The sequence below is a fragment of the Bos indicus genome, chromosome X, assembly GCF_029378745.1.
Source record: "Bos indicus isolate NIAB-ARS_2022 breed Sahiwal x Tharparkar chromosome X, NIAB-ARS_B.indTharparkar_mat_pri_1.0, whole genome shotgun sequence".
Taxonomy (NCBI): domain Eukaryota; kingdom Metazoa; phylum Chordata; class Mammalia; order Artiodactyla; family Bovidae; genus Bos; species Bos indicus.
The window spans coordinates 115553236-115570714 of NC_091789.1; positions in this window are offsets into that span (position 1 = coordinate 115553236).

Below are 17479 nucleotides of genomic sequence, written 5' to 3' on the forward strand. Positions count from 1 at the left end.
CATCTGGGTCGTGAAGATCTTTTTTGTACAGTTCTTCTGTGTATTCTTGCCACCTCTTCTTAACATCTTCTGCTTCTGTCAGGTCCATACCATTTCTGTCCTTTATCGAGCCCATCTTTGCATGAAATGTTCCCTTGGTATCTCTAATTTTCATGAAGAGATCTCTAGTCTTTCCCATTCTGTTGTTTTCCTCTATTTCTTTGCACTGATAGCCGAGGAAGGCTTTTATATCTCTTCTTGCTCTTCTTTGCATCTCTGCATTCAGATGCTTATATCATTCCTTTTCTCCCTTGCTTTTCGCTTCTCTTCTTTTCACAGCTATTTGTAAGGCCTCCCCAGAGAAGGGAACAGCAAACCACTTCAGTATTCTTGCCTTGAGAACCCCATGAACAGTATGAAAAGGCAAAATGATAGGATACTGAAATAGGAACTCCGCAGGTCTGTAGGTGCCCAATATGCTACTGGAGATCAGTGGAGAAATAACTCCAGAAAGAATGAAGGGATGGAGCCAAAGCAAAAACAATACCCAGTTGTGGATGTGACTGGTGATAGAAGCAAGGGCCGATGCTGTAAAGAGCAATATTGCATAGGAACCTGGAATGTTAGGTACATGCATCAAGGCAACCTGGAAGTGGTCAAACAGGAGATGGCAAGAGTGAATGTTGACATTTTAGGAATCAGCAAACTAAAATGGACTGGAATGTGTGAACTTAACTCAGATGACCATTATATATACTACTGCAGGCAGGAATCCCTCAGAAGAAATGGAGTAGCCATCATGGTCAACAAAAGAGTCCAAAATGCAGTACTTGGATGCAATCTCAAAAATGACAGAATGATCTCTGTTTATTTCCAAGGCAAACCATTCAATATCACAGTAATCAAGTCTATTCCCCAACCAGTAATGCTGAAGAAGCCGAAGTTGAATGGTTCTATGAAGACCTACAAGACCTTTTAGAACTAACACCCAGAAAGATGTCCTTTTCATTATAGGGGACTGGGATGCAAAAGTAGGAAGTCAAGAAACACCTGGAGTAACAGGCAAATTTGGCTTTCGAATTCAGAATGAAGCAGGGCAAAGGCTAACAGAATTTTGCCAAGAGAATTCACTGGTCATAGCAAACACCCTCTTCCAACAACACAAGAGAAGATTGTACACATGAACATCACCAGATGGTCAACACCAAAATCAGATTGATTATATTCTTTGCAGCCAAAGATGGAGAAGCTCTATACAGTCAGCAAAAACAAGACCAGGAGCTGACTGTGGCTCAGATCATGAGCTCCATATTGCCAAATTCAGACTTAAATTGAAGAAAGTAGGGCAAAACCACTAGACCATTCAGGTATGACCTAAATCAAATCCAGCATGATTATACAGTGGAAGTCAGAAATAGATTTAAGGGACTAGATCTGATAGATAGATTGCCTGATGAACTATGGACGGAGGTTTGTGACATTGTACAGGAGACAGGGATCAAGACCATCCTCATGGAAAAGAAATGCAAAAAAGCAAAATGGCTGTCTGGGGAGGCCTTTTCCAACTATTAGGGCTCAATTAATGTTCATCACTCTTATTTAAGATGCTAACTCCCATCTCCACCCCATCTATGGCCCTCACACTTGATAAAATAGTCTCTTTCAACATGAAAAAAAAATCATGCAGGGGGTATCCTTTGTATGCTAACACTGTGTTAACTGAATATTTTTAAATAAAGTAAGCCATAGAGAAAACCTGTTTGGAAGCTGGCTTAGAAGATGCATGATACAAAAGTAAATCTTCAATTACTTGTACCTCTGAAAAAACTCTGTGTACTAGTTGAAGCTCATGAGAAATCTGCTTATGATGATCAGTTTCACTTTTGCATGTGTTATAATAACTATTAGAATAACACATGGGTCCTTTATTAGGAATAACTACTAACATTACATCTGTATCTTATCTACTAAATCCCACAAACATTTGATATAGGTAAAATTATTTCTGCTGTTTTATAGAGGAGGAAACTGAGGCACAAAAGAGCTTAAGTGAGTTGTTGACATTCATATAACTCATCAGTGTCAGAAATGATACTTGAACCATGGTGGTTTGTCTCCACTGTCTTTGCTCTGCATCTGTGTGCCATATTGTCTCTCTTCAATGGTGAAAGAAATCTAGTGACTGCAGACCACAGAAATTGATAAGGTATTATCTAATGTAAACTTTTGCTTCTCTACCTTCCCTTTCTCCTTACTACTATTTTCTTAGTCTGGCAAACAAATAATGCTAAAATTTATATGCAACCACAAAAGGTATCGAATTGCCAAAGCAATCTCAAGCAAAAAGAATAAAGCTGGAGGCATAATCCTCTCAGACTTCAGACAATACTACAAAGCTACAGTAATCAAAAGAGCATGGTACTGCTACAAAAGTAGACACTGGAGCAGAATAGAAAGCCTAGAAATAAACCCATACACCTATAGTCAATTAGTCTACAACAACAGAGGCAAGAATATACAATGGAGAAAAGGCAGTCTCTTCAGCAAGTGGTGCTGGGAAAGTTGGACAGTCTCATATAAACCAATGAAGTTAGAGCACTCCCTCACACTATATACAGTAATAAACTCAAAATGGTTTAAAATCTGATTCTAGGACATGATGTCATAAAATTCCTAGAAGAGCACACAGGCCAAATGTTCTCTGACATAAATCATAGCAACGTTTTCTTAGGTCAGTTTCCCCAGGAAATAGAAATAAAACCAAAAATAAACAAACGGGACCTAATTAAACTTATAAGCTATTGTACAGCAAAGGAAATCATCAACAAAATGAAAAGACAACGTAAACACTGGAAGAAAATATTTGTAAATGATGCAACCAACAAGGGGTTAATTTCCAAAATATATTAACAGCTCATACAACTCAATATCAAAAAAACAAAATAACCCAATCAAAACATGGCAGAAGACCTACAAAGACATTTCTCTAAACAAGATATACAGTTGGCCATCAAGCACATGAAAAGATGCTCAACATTGCTAAGTATTACAGAAATACAAATCAAAACCACAATGAGGTATCATCTCACACTAGTTAGAATAACCATCACCAGCACCTCTACAAACAATACATGCTGGAGAGGTTGCAGAGAAAAGGAAATCCCTGCACACTGCTGGAAGAAATGTAAATTGGTACAGCCAGTGTGGAAAACGGTATGGAAGTTTCTTAAAAAACTAAAAATAGAGATACCATATGATGCAGCAATCCTACTCTTGGGTACGTACCCAGAAAATAAAACAAAACCTCTAATTTGAAAAGATACACATATCCCCAATGTTCACAGCAGCATTGTTTATGATAGCTAAGACATGAAAACAACCCAAGTGCCTATCAACAGATAATTGGTTTAGAAAGAGTATACATACATACACACACATGAACAATAGAATATTATTCAGCCATAAATATGAAATATTATTTGCAGTAATATGACTAGACATATTACATGAAGGAAGTCAGAGAAAGACAAATACTTTATGAAAGCGATTATATGTATAATCTAAAAAAATAATACAAATGAATCTCTATGCAAAACAGAAACTGACTCACAGACATAGAACAAATCTTGTTACCAAAGGAGAAGGGAGGGAAGAAAAATTGGAAATATGGGATTAACAGATACAAACTACAAAAAATAGATAAGCATCAAGAATTTACTGTATAGCACAGGGAACTATATTTAATATCTTGTAATAACATATGAGAGAAAAAAAATCTGAAAAAAAAATTATACATTGTGACCATTTACAGTTAAATGAAAATGTGGTATAATAAACTTTTCTCATATATAGCATTTACTTAAGAATCTCAGATATAGGGGTTTATTATAAACTGCTTTATTAATATGTCCTCCTTTTTTCAGAAACTCTTTCAAATTCAAAGCACTCTTCAAAATACTTTCCTAATATGCGAGAAATTAAACATAGCCTATTGGAATTAGTAGCAGTGAAAAATTCTTCAACAATTTTGAAACTTTAAAACTACTTGGAAGTTTAGTAAGGCACCACCACAGTGCAGTGTGGCCCCAAACAGATGAGCACAATGACATCTGATACTCATGAAATGTACCTGACTAAAACATATTTGACAAGTTAGTCTTGCTAGTAGAATGATTGGTGTATTCGTCAGGATCCTTTAGAGAAACAAAATAGGATATATATAGATATAGAATACAGAAAGAAATTTATTATGAGGGACTGGATCATGCATTTATGAAGGTTGTGAAGTTCCACAATTTGTTATCTGGAAAATACAGACTCAGAAAACCTGGTGATGTAATTCCTGTCCAAACATGAAGACCTGAGAACCAGAGGAGCCAATGGTGTATGCCCCAGTTCCAGGAATGCCAGAGAACAATGAACACCAATTTCTGAGGGCAGGAAAGATGGGCATTTCAGCTCAAGCAGAGAGCAAAATCACCCTTCCTCTAAATTTTAATTCCATTAAGGCCTTCAGCAGATTGGATGATGCCCACATACAAAGGCAAAAGCCATCTCCTTCACTCAGGTTACCAATTCAAATGCTAATCTCTTCTAGAAACACAGACACAACTATCTGGGCATCTTGTAGTCCATTCAAGTTGACATGTAAAATTAACCAGCACAAGCAGAATGCTTTTAGAAAATAATACCACAAAACCATTGCCATGGGATTGAAAAAGTACACAGAAAAGAAATAAATATAAAAGCATTTCACAGGTATCACAAGTAGCTGATCTACTTATTTTTCTGGATTTTGTGGTGCTTGCAGTATTTATCAGCTTTCAAAATTTATAACTGTTGTGGTTTCTTTTCCCATTTTCAATACAGTCCGTTTAATACCTAATCTTTTAGTTTCAATTCTATATTCTCTTCTCCTAAAATGGCTGTGCAAATCATACAAGTTGCAAGCCCCCAAAACCTGACTGCACCTGATCACTAGTGTGAGAACAGTTTTACTTACATTTATTACAATGTCTACTGCATACTTAAGCTCATGAACAGAACTGCCAATCTTCCAGATACACACTTTGCTTTTCATCTCATAGCCATTTCATTGCCACTGCTGGGACAAGGATGTACTAGGCTGAAAGCAAAGAGAGACGGTGTAGTCAAGTCTGTGATTTAAGTAAGTGACTTGTGAGCAATGTAAATATACCATAGTAAATGTTGTAAAAATGCTGATATTGATTTCACTTTTTTTTCAGTCCATTTTGTAATATGTTTACAGTAGCACTGAATGACAGTTTTCACATTTTAAGCTGTACATAGTTTTTTTTTTATAACCAACAAGGAGAATCTATCATGCTTGCATCACTACAGTGACAAACATTCATGCATTGGAGAAGGAAATGGCAACCCACTCCAGTGTTCTTGCCTGGAGGTAGAATATAGGGGGTAGAATATTAGCTTTGAATCAGGAATATTTTGTTCAAAATTGGGTTCTACCTCATTTTGCTCTGAGAAAGTTGTTTAGTTCCTGAGCTTTTTACTCTCTATAAAATGTGAATTAAAAATAGCTATCTGGAAGAATGGTTCAGAATGTTAAAATATATTTTATAAACAATTTCAATTCTTTGTTCCCCACTGTCTTCAATTTAAGTCTGAATTTTGCAATAAGGAGTTCATGATCTGATCCACAGTCAGCTCCCGTTCTTGTTTTTGCTGACTGTATAGAGCTTCTCCATCTTTGGCTACAAAGAATATAATCAGTCTGATTTCGGTATTGACCATCTGGTGATGTCCATGTGTAGAGTCTTCTCGTGTTGTTGGAAGAGGGTGTTTGCTATGACCAGTGTGTTCTCTTGGCAAAACTCTGTTAGCCTTTGCCCTGCTTCACTTTGTACTCCAAGGCCAAATTTGCCTCCTACTCCAGGTATCTCTTGACTTCCTACTTTTGCATTCCAATCCCCTATAATGAAAAGGACATCTTTTATGGGTGCTAGTTCTAGAAGGTCTTGTAGGTCTTCATAGAACCGTTCAGCTTCTTCTTCATTACTGGTTGGGGAATAGACTTGGATTACTGTGATACTGAATGGTTTGCCTTGGAAACAAATAGAGATCATTCTGTCATTTTTGAGATTGTACCCAGGTACTGCATTTCAAATTCGTTTGTTGATGGTGACTGCAGCCATGAAATTAAAAGATGCTTGCTCGAGGGAAAACAAGATGGTGGAGGAATAGGTGAATGTGGAATACATCTCTCCCCACAGATACATCAGGATTACAGCTTCAGACACAGAAGTGCATGCAGAACACCAGCTGAGAGTGGACAGGAGTACCTGACCAGCAGAAAAGAATACACAGACCCACACTTAAGTGACTACTGGTGCTGCTGCTGCTAAGTCGCTTCAGTCGTGTCCGACTCTGTGCGACCCCATAGACGGCAGCCCACCAGGCTCCCCCATCCCTGGGATTCTCCAGGCAAGAACACTGGAGTGGGTTGCCATTTCCTTCTCCAACGCATGAAAGTGAAAAGTGAAAGTGAATTCGCTCAGTCATGTCTGACTCTTAGCAACCCCATGGACTGCAGCCTACCAGGCTCCTCCATCCATGGGATTTTCCAGGCAAGAGTACTGGAGTGGGGTGTCATTGCCTTCTCCAAGACAAACACTAACAGACATAAAAGGAGAAATTGACAGTAACACAATAATAGTAGGAGACATTAACACCCCACTCACACCAATGGACAGATTATCAAAACAGAAAATTAATAAGGAAACACAAGTCTTAACTGATACATTAGATGAGATGGATCTCATTGATATTTTCAGGACATTCCATCCAAATGCAGAGGAATACACCTTCTTCTCAAGGGCACATGGAACATTCTCCAGGATAGACCACATCTTGGGTCACAAATCAAACCTCAGTAAATTTAAGAAAATTCAAATCGTATCAAGCATCTTCTCTGACCACAACACTATGAGACTAGATATCAATTATAAGAAAAAAACTGTAAGAAACACAAACACATGAAGATTGAACAACACATTTCTAAATAACCATGTTACTGAAGGAATCAAAAGGGAAATCAAAAAATTTCTAGAAACAAATGACAATGAAAACACAACTCAAAACCGATGGGATGCAGCAAGAGCAGTTCTAAGAGGGAAGTTTACAGCAATACAACCCTACCTCAAGAAACAAGAAAAATATCGAATAGACAACCTAACCTTTCACCTAAAACAACTGGAAAAAGAACAAAAACCCCCCAAAATTAGAAGGAAAGAAATAATAAAGATCTGAGCAGAAATAAATGAAAAAGAAATGAAAGAAACAATAGTAATGGTTAATAAAACTAAAATCTGGTTCTTTATTTTTATTAATATAAAAATAAAAATAAAAAATTGCAAAAAAGCTGGTTCTTTAAGAAGATAAACAAAATTGGCAAACCTTTAGCCAGACTTATCAAGAAAAAAACAGAGAAGAATCAAATCAAAAAAATTAGAAATAAAAAAGGAGAGGTTACAACAGACAATGCAGAAATACAAAGGATTATAAGAGAGTATTACGAACAACTCTATGGCAATAAATTGATAACCTGGAAGAAATGGACAGATTCTTAGAAAAGTTTAATCTTCCAAGACTGAAACAGGAAGAAATAGAAATTATGAACAACCCAATTATAAGCACTGAAGTTGAAGCTGTGATCAAAAATCTCCCAAAAAACAAAAGCTCAGGACCAGATGGCATCACAGGAGAATTCTATCAAACATTTAGAGAAGAGTTAATACCTATGCTTCTAAATAATCTTTCATAAAACTTTCAGAGGAAGGAATATTTCCAAACTCATTCTACGAGGCCACCATTACCCTGATAACAAAACCAGACAAAGATAACACACAAAAAGAAAACTATAGGCCAATATCACTGATGAACACAGATGTACAAATTCTCAACAAAATTTTAGCAAACGAAATTCAGCAACACATCAAAAACCTCATACACCATGATCAAGTTGGGTTTATTCCAACTTGAATGCAAAGATTCTTCAATATATGCAAATCCATCAATGTGATACACCATAGTAACAAATTGAAAGATAAAAACCATATGATAATCTCAATAGATACAGAAAAAGCCTTCAACAAAATTCAGCACCCATTTATGTTTAACACTCTTCAAAAATGGGCATAGAAGGAACCTACCTCAACATAGTAAAGGCCATAAATGATAAGCCTACAGCAAACTTTATTCTCAATGGTGAGAAACTGAAAGCATACCCCCTAAGATCAGGAACAAGACAAGGATGTCCACTTTCACCACTACTTTCAACATAGTTCTGGAAGTCCTAGCTAAAGAAATCAGAGAAGAAAAATAAAGGAATCCAGATCAGAAAAGAAGAAGTAAAGCTCTCACTGTTTGCAGATGACATGATACGGTCCATCGAAAACCCTAAAGATACTATCAGAAAATTACTAGAGCTAATGAGTGAATTTAGCAAAGTTGCAAGATACAAAATCAATACACAAAAATCACTTGCATTCCTATATACTAACAATGAAAAATCAGAAAGTAAAATTAAGGAATCAATCCCATTAATCATTTTAACAAAAAGAATTAAATATCTAAGAATAAACTTACCTAAGGAGACAAAAGAACTGTACACAGAAAATTATAAGACACTGATGAAAGAAATCAAAGATGACTTAAACAGATGGAGAGATAGTCCATGTTCCTGGGTAGGAAGAATCAATATTTTGAAAATGACTATACTACCAAATGCAATCTACAGATTCAATGTGATCCCTATCAAATTACCAGTGACATTTTTCACAGAACTAGAACAAAAAATTTCACAATTCATATGGAAACACAAAAGAGCCCAAATAGCCAAAGCAATCTTGAGAAAGAAGAATGGAGCTGGAGGAATCAGCCTTCCTGACTTCAGATTATACTACAAAGCTACAGTCATCAGGACAGTATGGTACTGGCACAAAAACAGAAATCTAGACCAATGGAACAAGATAGAAAGGCCATAAATAAACCCATGCACGTATGGGTACCTTATTTTTGACAAAGGAGGCAAGAATATACAATGGGGCTGGGAAAACTGGACAGCTACATGTAAAAGAATGAAATTAGAATACTTCCTAACACCATACACAAAGATAAACTCAAAATGGATTAAAGACCTAAATGTAAGACCAGAAACTATAAAAGTCTTAGAGGAAAACATAGCAGAACACTCGATGACATAAATCAAAGCAAGATCCTCTATGACCCACCTCCTAGAGTAATGGAAATAAAAACAAAAGTAAACAAGTGGGACCTGATTAAACTTAAAAGCTTTTGCACAGCAAAGGAAATTATAAGCAAGGTGAAAAGACAACTCTTGGAATGGGAGAAAATAATGGCAAATGAAACAACTGACAAAGGATTAATTTTCAAAATATACAAGCAGCTCATACAACTCAATACCAGGACAACAAATAACCCAATCAAAAAGTGGGGAAAAGACCTAAACATACATTTCTCCAAAGAAGACATACAGAAGGCTAACAAACACATGAAAAGATGCTCAACATTGCCCATTATTAGAGAAATGCAAATCAAAACCATAATGAGATATCACCTCACATCATTTGGAATGGTCATCATCAAAAAGTCTACAAATAATAAATACTGGAGAGGGTGTGGAGAAAAGGGAACACTCTTGCACTGTTGGTGGGAATGTAAATTGATACAGCCACTATGGAAGACAGTATGGAGTTTCCTTAGAAAACTAGGAATAAAACCACCATATGACCCAGCAATCTCAGTCCTAGGCATATACCCTGAGGAAACCAGGGTTGAAAAAAACACATGTATCCCATTGTTCATTGCAGCACTATTTACAATAGCTAGAACATGGAAGCAACCTAGATGTCATTGACAGATAAATGGATAAAGAAATTGTTGTACGTATACACAATGGAATATTACTCAGCCATAAAAAGGAACAAATTTGAGTCAGTTCTGATGAGGTGGATGAACCTAGAACCTATTATACAGGGTGAAGTGAGTCAGAAAGAGAAAGATAAATACCATATTCTAATGCACATATACAGAATCTTGAAAAATGGTTCTGGAGAATTTACAGGGCAGCAATGGAGAAAAAGACATAGAGAATAGACTTATGGACATGAGGAGAGGTGAGGAGAGGGTGAGATGTATGGAAAGAGTAACATGGAAACTTACATTACCGTATGTAAAACAGATAGCCAATGGGAATTTCCTGTATGGCTCAGGAAACTCAAACAGGGTCTCTGTATCAACCTAGAGGGGTGGGATAGGGAGGGATATGGGAGGGAGGCTCAAAAGAGAGGGGATAAATGTATACCCATGGCTGATTCATGTTGATGTTTAACAGGAAACAACAAAATTCTGTAAAGCACTTACCCTTCAATTAAAAAATAAATATTTTTAAAAAAGATGTTTGCCCTTGGAAGAAAAGCTATGACCAACCTAGACAGCATATTAAAAATCAGAGACATTATTTTGCCAACAAAGGTCCATCTAGTCAAAGCTATGGTATTTTCAGTAGTCATGTGTTGGACTATAAAGAAAGCTGAGTACCAAAGAATTGATGTTTTGAACTGTGGTGGTGGAGAAGACTCTTGAGAGTCCCTTGGACTGCAAGGAGATCAAACCAGTCCATCCTAAAGGAGATCAGTCCTGAACATTCATTCGAAGGACTGATGTTGAAGCTGAAACTGCAATACTTTGGTCACCTCATGTGAAGAACTTACTCATTGGAGAAGACCCTGATGCTGGGAGAGATTGAAGGCAGGAGGAGAAGGGGACAACAGAGGATGAGGTGGTTGGGTGGCATCACCAACTCAATGGACATGAGTTTGAGCAAGCTCTGGGAGTTGGTGGTGGACAGGGAGGCCTAGTGTGCTGCAGTCCATGGGGTTGCAAAGAGTTGGAAGTGACTGAGCAACTGAACTGAACTGAATACTTGGTTCTGACCCCTGATAGGCACTGATGTAATACATTCTGGTTGTTATTATTATCAAAAATTCTTTCCATCATGGAAGATAATTATTGAGTCATATTATCACTCTATATCTGCAGAGCAGGGATGTCCCTACTATATAGGTGGAAGCAAAGGTTTACTTACTACAGGTTACCACATAATTCTTTTACCTCTGTCCTGGAAAATAGTTTTATGTTAAGTTACCAGTGAAGAAGATATTTTGACAAGATCATCTAACTAGAATAACTTCTACCATGATAAGCAATTAAAGTTGCTCTGCTGTTTTGATGCCTAGCTTCTATTTTTAGCATAGAAGTGACTTGTGAGTAATGTAAATATAACTTTTATAACTGCTGTGATCTCTTTTCCCATTTTCAATATAGTCCTTTTAATATCTAATCTTTTAGTTTCAGTTTTATATTCTCTTCTCTTAAAAAGGCTGTGCAAATCATACAAGTTTCAAGCCCCAGAAAACCCAACTGTACCTGATCACAAGTCTGGTATTATCAAAATTTATGGTATGTAGTACTGTCTTATTCTTGGCAGGCCAGTGGTTAGTGCTCTTCACAATGGCTAAACATCAATTCACATGACTAAGACTCAACGAATTAGCTGTAGCTGAGTAACACAATATACACTGTACCTATAACAATATAGCCACCATATAAATTTGTTTATACAATATCTGCAGGTCAATCAAAACTTATACCATTGGCTCAAGTTTCATTCCTTCTTATAAAAGATTTTATCTTAGGCCCAGGTAGCCATATGTGGGGTAAATGATTATGTGGCTACAGCTGACTGAAATCAAGAGTAGACAGCTGACATCCTGAATACCTTTCTGGGGCATTTGAAGTAAGACTATTTTAGGCTGTGTCTGCAGATATCAGACCTGCCATAATGAATCAAGACTAGACGTCAGTATAGATGTTTAAAGCTCTATGCAGTTCAAAGTAATGGGATAGCAAATCCTAAGTATTTTCAGGAGCCTGGGGTAGGCTTGCAGAATAAAAACAAAGGTATGGTACACTGTGAATGAGAGAAAAGGAGGATGATAAGGAAGTGAGAACTAGAAAAAGAGCCAGAGAATGAAAGAGTAAGTGTGAGAGTGTATGCCTGATGATTTGTTAATTTCTTAACACTCAGCTACACATCCAAATACTGGTCCTTGTAAGAAATAAATTTACTATTTACTTTAACTACCTTGAATTAGTGTTTCTTATAACCATGTGATTTCTAATTAGAATTCTAACAATTATATATTTCACATCTGTACAGGATCTGAATCCAGCTAAGCAAGATATCTTCAGAAATATATTTTAAAAATTGCTACTGTAATATGGAAGCTTCAGTTCATCTATCTATAGTAGTTTCCTAGTGTTTCTGTAACAAATCATCACAAATTTTGTTACTTAAAACAACAGAAATTTATTATCTTACAATTCAGGAGGTCAGAAGTCAGAACAGGTATCATGGCCCTAAGATTAAAGTGTCAGCAAGGCCACATTCCCTCTGGAGAATCCATCCTTTGCCTCCTCCAGTTTCAAGAGACTGTCCGCATTCATTGGTATGGGCAATATCATTTCAGTCTCCACTTTTACTTTCATCATCACATCTCTTTCTCTACTTCTGACTCTTTTGCTTCTTTAGTATAAGAAAACCTTGTGATCACACTGGGCCCAATCAGATAAATTCAGGATAATCTTCCCATCTCAGAATCTTTTATTTAGAAATACCTGAAAACTCCCTTTGCCATGTAAAGGAACATATTCAGAGGTTTGGGGGATTAAGTCAAAAGCATTTTGGGGGGAATAGTATTCCATGTGTCATGCCATACATAATATAGTATTTTAATAGTTTTATAATCCATTTTTACACTCATGTTTATATGCTTAAAAGTATTAAAGTTTTCAGAGTTTATGGTAAGGTAAGAGTCATAAATCTCAACTTTATACTGTTTATAAACTTTACATAACTGTTGGAAGGTATACAAAAAGATAGGTGCTCTACCTTTAAGTATACATTAATAATGAAATATTTGGTTAATTTTTCAAATGAAAAACTATTGACTAGATGCAACTAACATTGTGATCTTAATGATTACTTATATATCTTGAAGATACTTTTAAAATATGACGTTTGATATTCTTAAAAAATTAATATTTGATTTCCAGGTAAGTGTTTATAATTTTGATTCCAAAGTATTTCACTTCTCTGTGATATGTTGAAATACACAACATGAATATTGAAATTAGACCAAGAAGACATGGTCATCTGTAATTCACCTCAATTTACTTAGTCACCATCCAGGCCTCTTTTGATTTTTATGAATACACTAATTTAGTATCCCCACTTTTTATGTAGATGTCCACTGATAATTTCAACTAATGACTGCATTTTATTTAGTGATTTTCCAAATTTTATTTCTATCCACACTTATATCACGAGTTTTATAACTTCAGAATATATGTTTGAATATCATGCCTTTTTAACAGTATACTGTGCTATGAAAACGTTGAAAGAAGAAAAATATTCTCCATCTTCCTGCTAAAGATCCCAGACAAAGACAAATGCATGTGTGCATGCTCAGTTTTGTGATCCCTTGGACTGTGGCTCACCAAGCCCCTCTGTTCATGGAATTCTCCAGGCAAGAATACTGGAGTGGGTTGCCATTTCCTCCTCCAGGGGATCTTCCTGACCCAGGGATTGAACCTGGGTCTCCTGTGTCTCCTGAACTGGCAGGCAGATTCTTTACCACTGAACCACCTGGGAAGCAAAGATCCCAGAGGTATTTGTTTAAAGAAATGAAGTTGTTGGCTGGGAAATTTTACACAATATATAAGAGAAGCTCTAATATTCCATTTATTTTGAATGGGATATTTTGTAAAAAAGAACATAAAATCAAAGAGTATTTAGGATATATATATATTTCCCCCCACCTTTGGTTTAAGAGTCCCATAGGTATTTTTCACAAAATAAAACCAGAATCATAGAAGATCATAGATGAGTGAAAAATTTATTAAATCTTACTGGAAATTAAAATAGACTGCATTTGATAGGGTTCTCCAGAGGAACAGAATAAACAGAATGTGTGTGTGTGTGTAATTTTTTTAAAAGAAATTGTCTAACTTGACCATGGAAGCAGAGAAGTCCAGACCCAGGAGAGCTGAAAGTATAAATTCCAATCTGAGTTCAAAACTGAATCCCAAGGCAAGAGAAGATTGATGTTACAGATTGAAAATACTCAGGCAGAGGGAGAGAATTCTTTCTTAGCCTTTTGTTCTATTCAGGCCTTAAACTGACTGCATGAGGCTCACCCATATTGGGGAGGGCAATCTTGCTTTGCTCAGCCTACTGATTTAAATGTTGATCCCATGGAGAAACCCCCTCACAGACACACAGAGAAATGTTTAATCTACTATGTGAGCACCCTGTGGCCCTGTTGACAGCTAAAATTCACCACCACATAGACTTTTAAAATATTCTGAAGACTGCAGAAAATTGAGTTGTTTGCACTTAAAATTGATTGATACTGCCTTCTAATACTTCACAGTCTAATATGGATCAAAACTGGGGAAGAAAAAGTAGAAATCCAAATATCTTTCTATAGCAAGATATGATAAATATCATGAAAACAGAGGAAAGTTAGGTAAATGCATAATGCAGAATCCCAGTTTAAATAATGATGGCCGGAGCAAGGCAGATGCTAGTGGATTTGAATTTGTTAAATCCAGCGTCCCACATGTGAGGGAAGAATCTGTCTTGGGAAATCAGAGGCATTAAAGGATCATAGAGAACTGATGAGAGAAGCCTGGCCTTGCTCTGAAAAAACAGAGTGGATAAGCACTTTGTTGCGGTACAACCCAACAAACAAAAAGGCATTGATGAACCAGAGTGAATCATTATTCCCTATGTAATACCTCAAATTTAATTCTACTGACAAGGACACAGTAATACACACTGTAGCAAATACTGTTACTGCCTGGACCATTTCTCCTCTGGCCACCTTGTACCTCACCTACAGTGGACTGTGCCTTTCACACTCCCAGGATGCCTCTCTGCTTGTCTGCCTTAAGGCTTCCTCCTGCCTGCTGATAAGTCCAATCAGAGTTTTAGTGCTCTCAAGGAAAAACATCAACCAAAGGGGGATGGGAGTCTCTAATGAAATGCTCCAGCCTCCTGTCCATTGGGGAAAGCCAATTCCACAGGGAATTTTATATAATTCCTCATAAGGTCACAGGGAGACTGAGCATAGTTGTTCATAGGAAAAACAAGCACCTTACTGGGTTTCCAGTCTGACATTCCCTGTTCTCTCCTGTACCCTTTCATGGATAATCTGTCAAATAAATACCCTATTCCCTCAAACTGATTCATGCTCTGTTGTTAGAAAGACCTAAGCCAAGACACACACTCAATTTAATGTGTATAACTCTACTGTAAACAAAAGTGTGTTATGCTCCTAATTGCTCTCTGAAGGTGCTTCCCTGGTGGGGCTAAAGTCTACCTGCAACGTGGGAGACCTGAGTTCACTCCCTGGCTTAGGAAGATCCCCTGGAGAAGGGCATGGCAACCCACTCCAGTATTCTTGCCTGGAGAATCCCCACGGACAAGAAGAGATTGCCAGGCTACAGTCCATGGGGTTGTAAAGAGTCGGACATGACCAAGCGACTAAGTACAGAACACAGTGCCCTCTGAAAGACGTGGGATGTGGTGGGGATTGAGAGACAAGTTTTAGAGTTGTTGTCAACTCCATTTTACTGACAAAGAAAAGACTTTAGATAATCTGAGTAATTCTCCCAAAGTCACACAGTTAATAATTGGCAAAGTCTTCTTTGATGTGCTAAACAGAAACTTGGCAACACAAAAAAAGAATGAATCATTTCCCAAATGAGTTCTGCGTGCTTTAATTTTATGTATAATTTCAATTTAATGTGTCAGATCTTGCTAGCTTAAAACATTTCAGTTAAACCTCATTAATTTGGACTCCATTAATGTATGCTTTGTGATAACTTATAAATGTAGGAGTGAAATTTATTTTCTCTGTAAAAATGTTATCTAATCTGAGATACAAATTTTTAATAATGCCAAATCATTTCCTCAATCCCCATCTTGCCATCATCATTTAATGTTCTATGATATCCAAAAACAAAGAACATTAGGTACACTGAATTTTGGGATATTTTATTGCTCTCATAATGCTCTCCAGGACCATGAGATCAACCTCTGTCCCATTTCAAGTTATATTCAGAGAAGGAAACCTTTGTATATTTTTTCCAGTTTTTAGTTTTTATTTAATGTGTACTTATACAGCACTAACTATATGCTGAACACTATTCTAAATGTTCCTATGAATAATAAATCATTTAATTTTTACAATAACCCTTTGAGGTAATACTGTTTTCCTCAATTTAATGCTTCCCAGGTGGCACAGTGGTAAAGAATCTGCCTGCCAATGCTGGTGATACAGGAAACGTGGGTTCGATATCTGGGTCAGGAAGATCCCCTGGAGGAGGAAATGGCAACCCACTCTAGTATTCTTGACTGGAGAATCCCATGGACAGAGGAGGCTGGTGAACTACAGTCTACCGGGTAGCAAAGAACTGGACAAGACTGAGCATACACACATACACAAACTGGGTACAGGGATAATAGGTGATTTGATCAGTGTCACACAGCTAGTAAATGGCTAAGTCTGGATTCAAACACAAGAAACTTGGGTCTGAAGTCAGAAGTCAGTGTTCTTATCTACTAACAGTGCCTTGAAAAATCTTAAAATCCTATCTTAGTCACTACAACAACCTACATTCCATAGCTGGCAGTCCTTTGTAAAGAAAGACTGAAGAGGAGGGTTTTAAATTACACATTTCCAGGATGTTCATTAGTCCTAATTTCACACAAATGATTCAGTTATTAAGGTCCCAGTTGCTTCTAGACACCTTCATGTGCCTTTAAAGACCTTTCCAGTCCACCTCACAGCCCTTTGTTGAGGAAACACTATGACCAAGAAAGGCTTTTACAACAACAAAGAAAATGGATACTACAAGGTTTTGAGTGTTCCTCATCTGAAACATGAATGACAAAGAAGGGAAAGCCAGCAGATTCCACAGTCATTTGCCCATGCAAATCATGTGTAAATATCAGGCTGATTCATAGATTAGTCAAATTCTCCACCAGTATAAGAATTTGGTACACCCAGCCAGAGAGAGAGGAATTTTGTAATTATTTCTAGAGCTGAGCTAGGTTAACTGTCATATTGTAATAGGAGTTACTTTCCAGACTAACTCCCCTTGCCCCAAAATGCCTTTGTGGATTTTATAATATGTGTTGGGGAGAAAAAATTTTCCCTTCTTTTCTTCTAGGTTCATTGGCTGGTCTAATAAGTAAATTGACATAAGAAAGACTAACAAGAGAAAAAAAAATTAATTATGAACCTGTGGGAACCCCACAAAGACATAAGACCCACCCCCAGGCAGTCAGGTAATTGAGGCTTATATACCA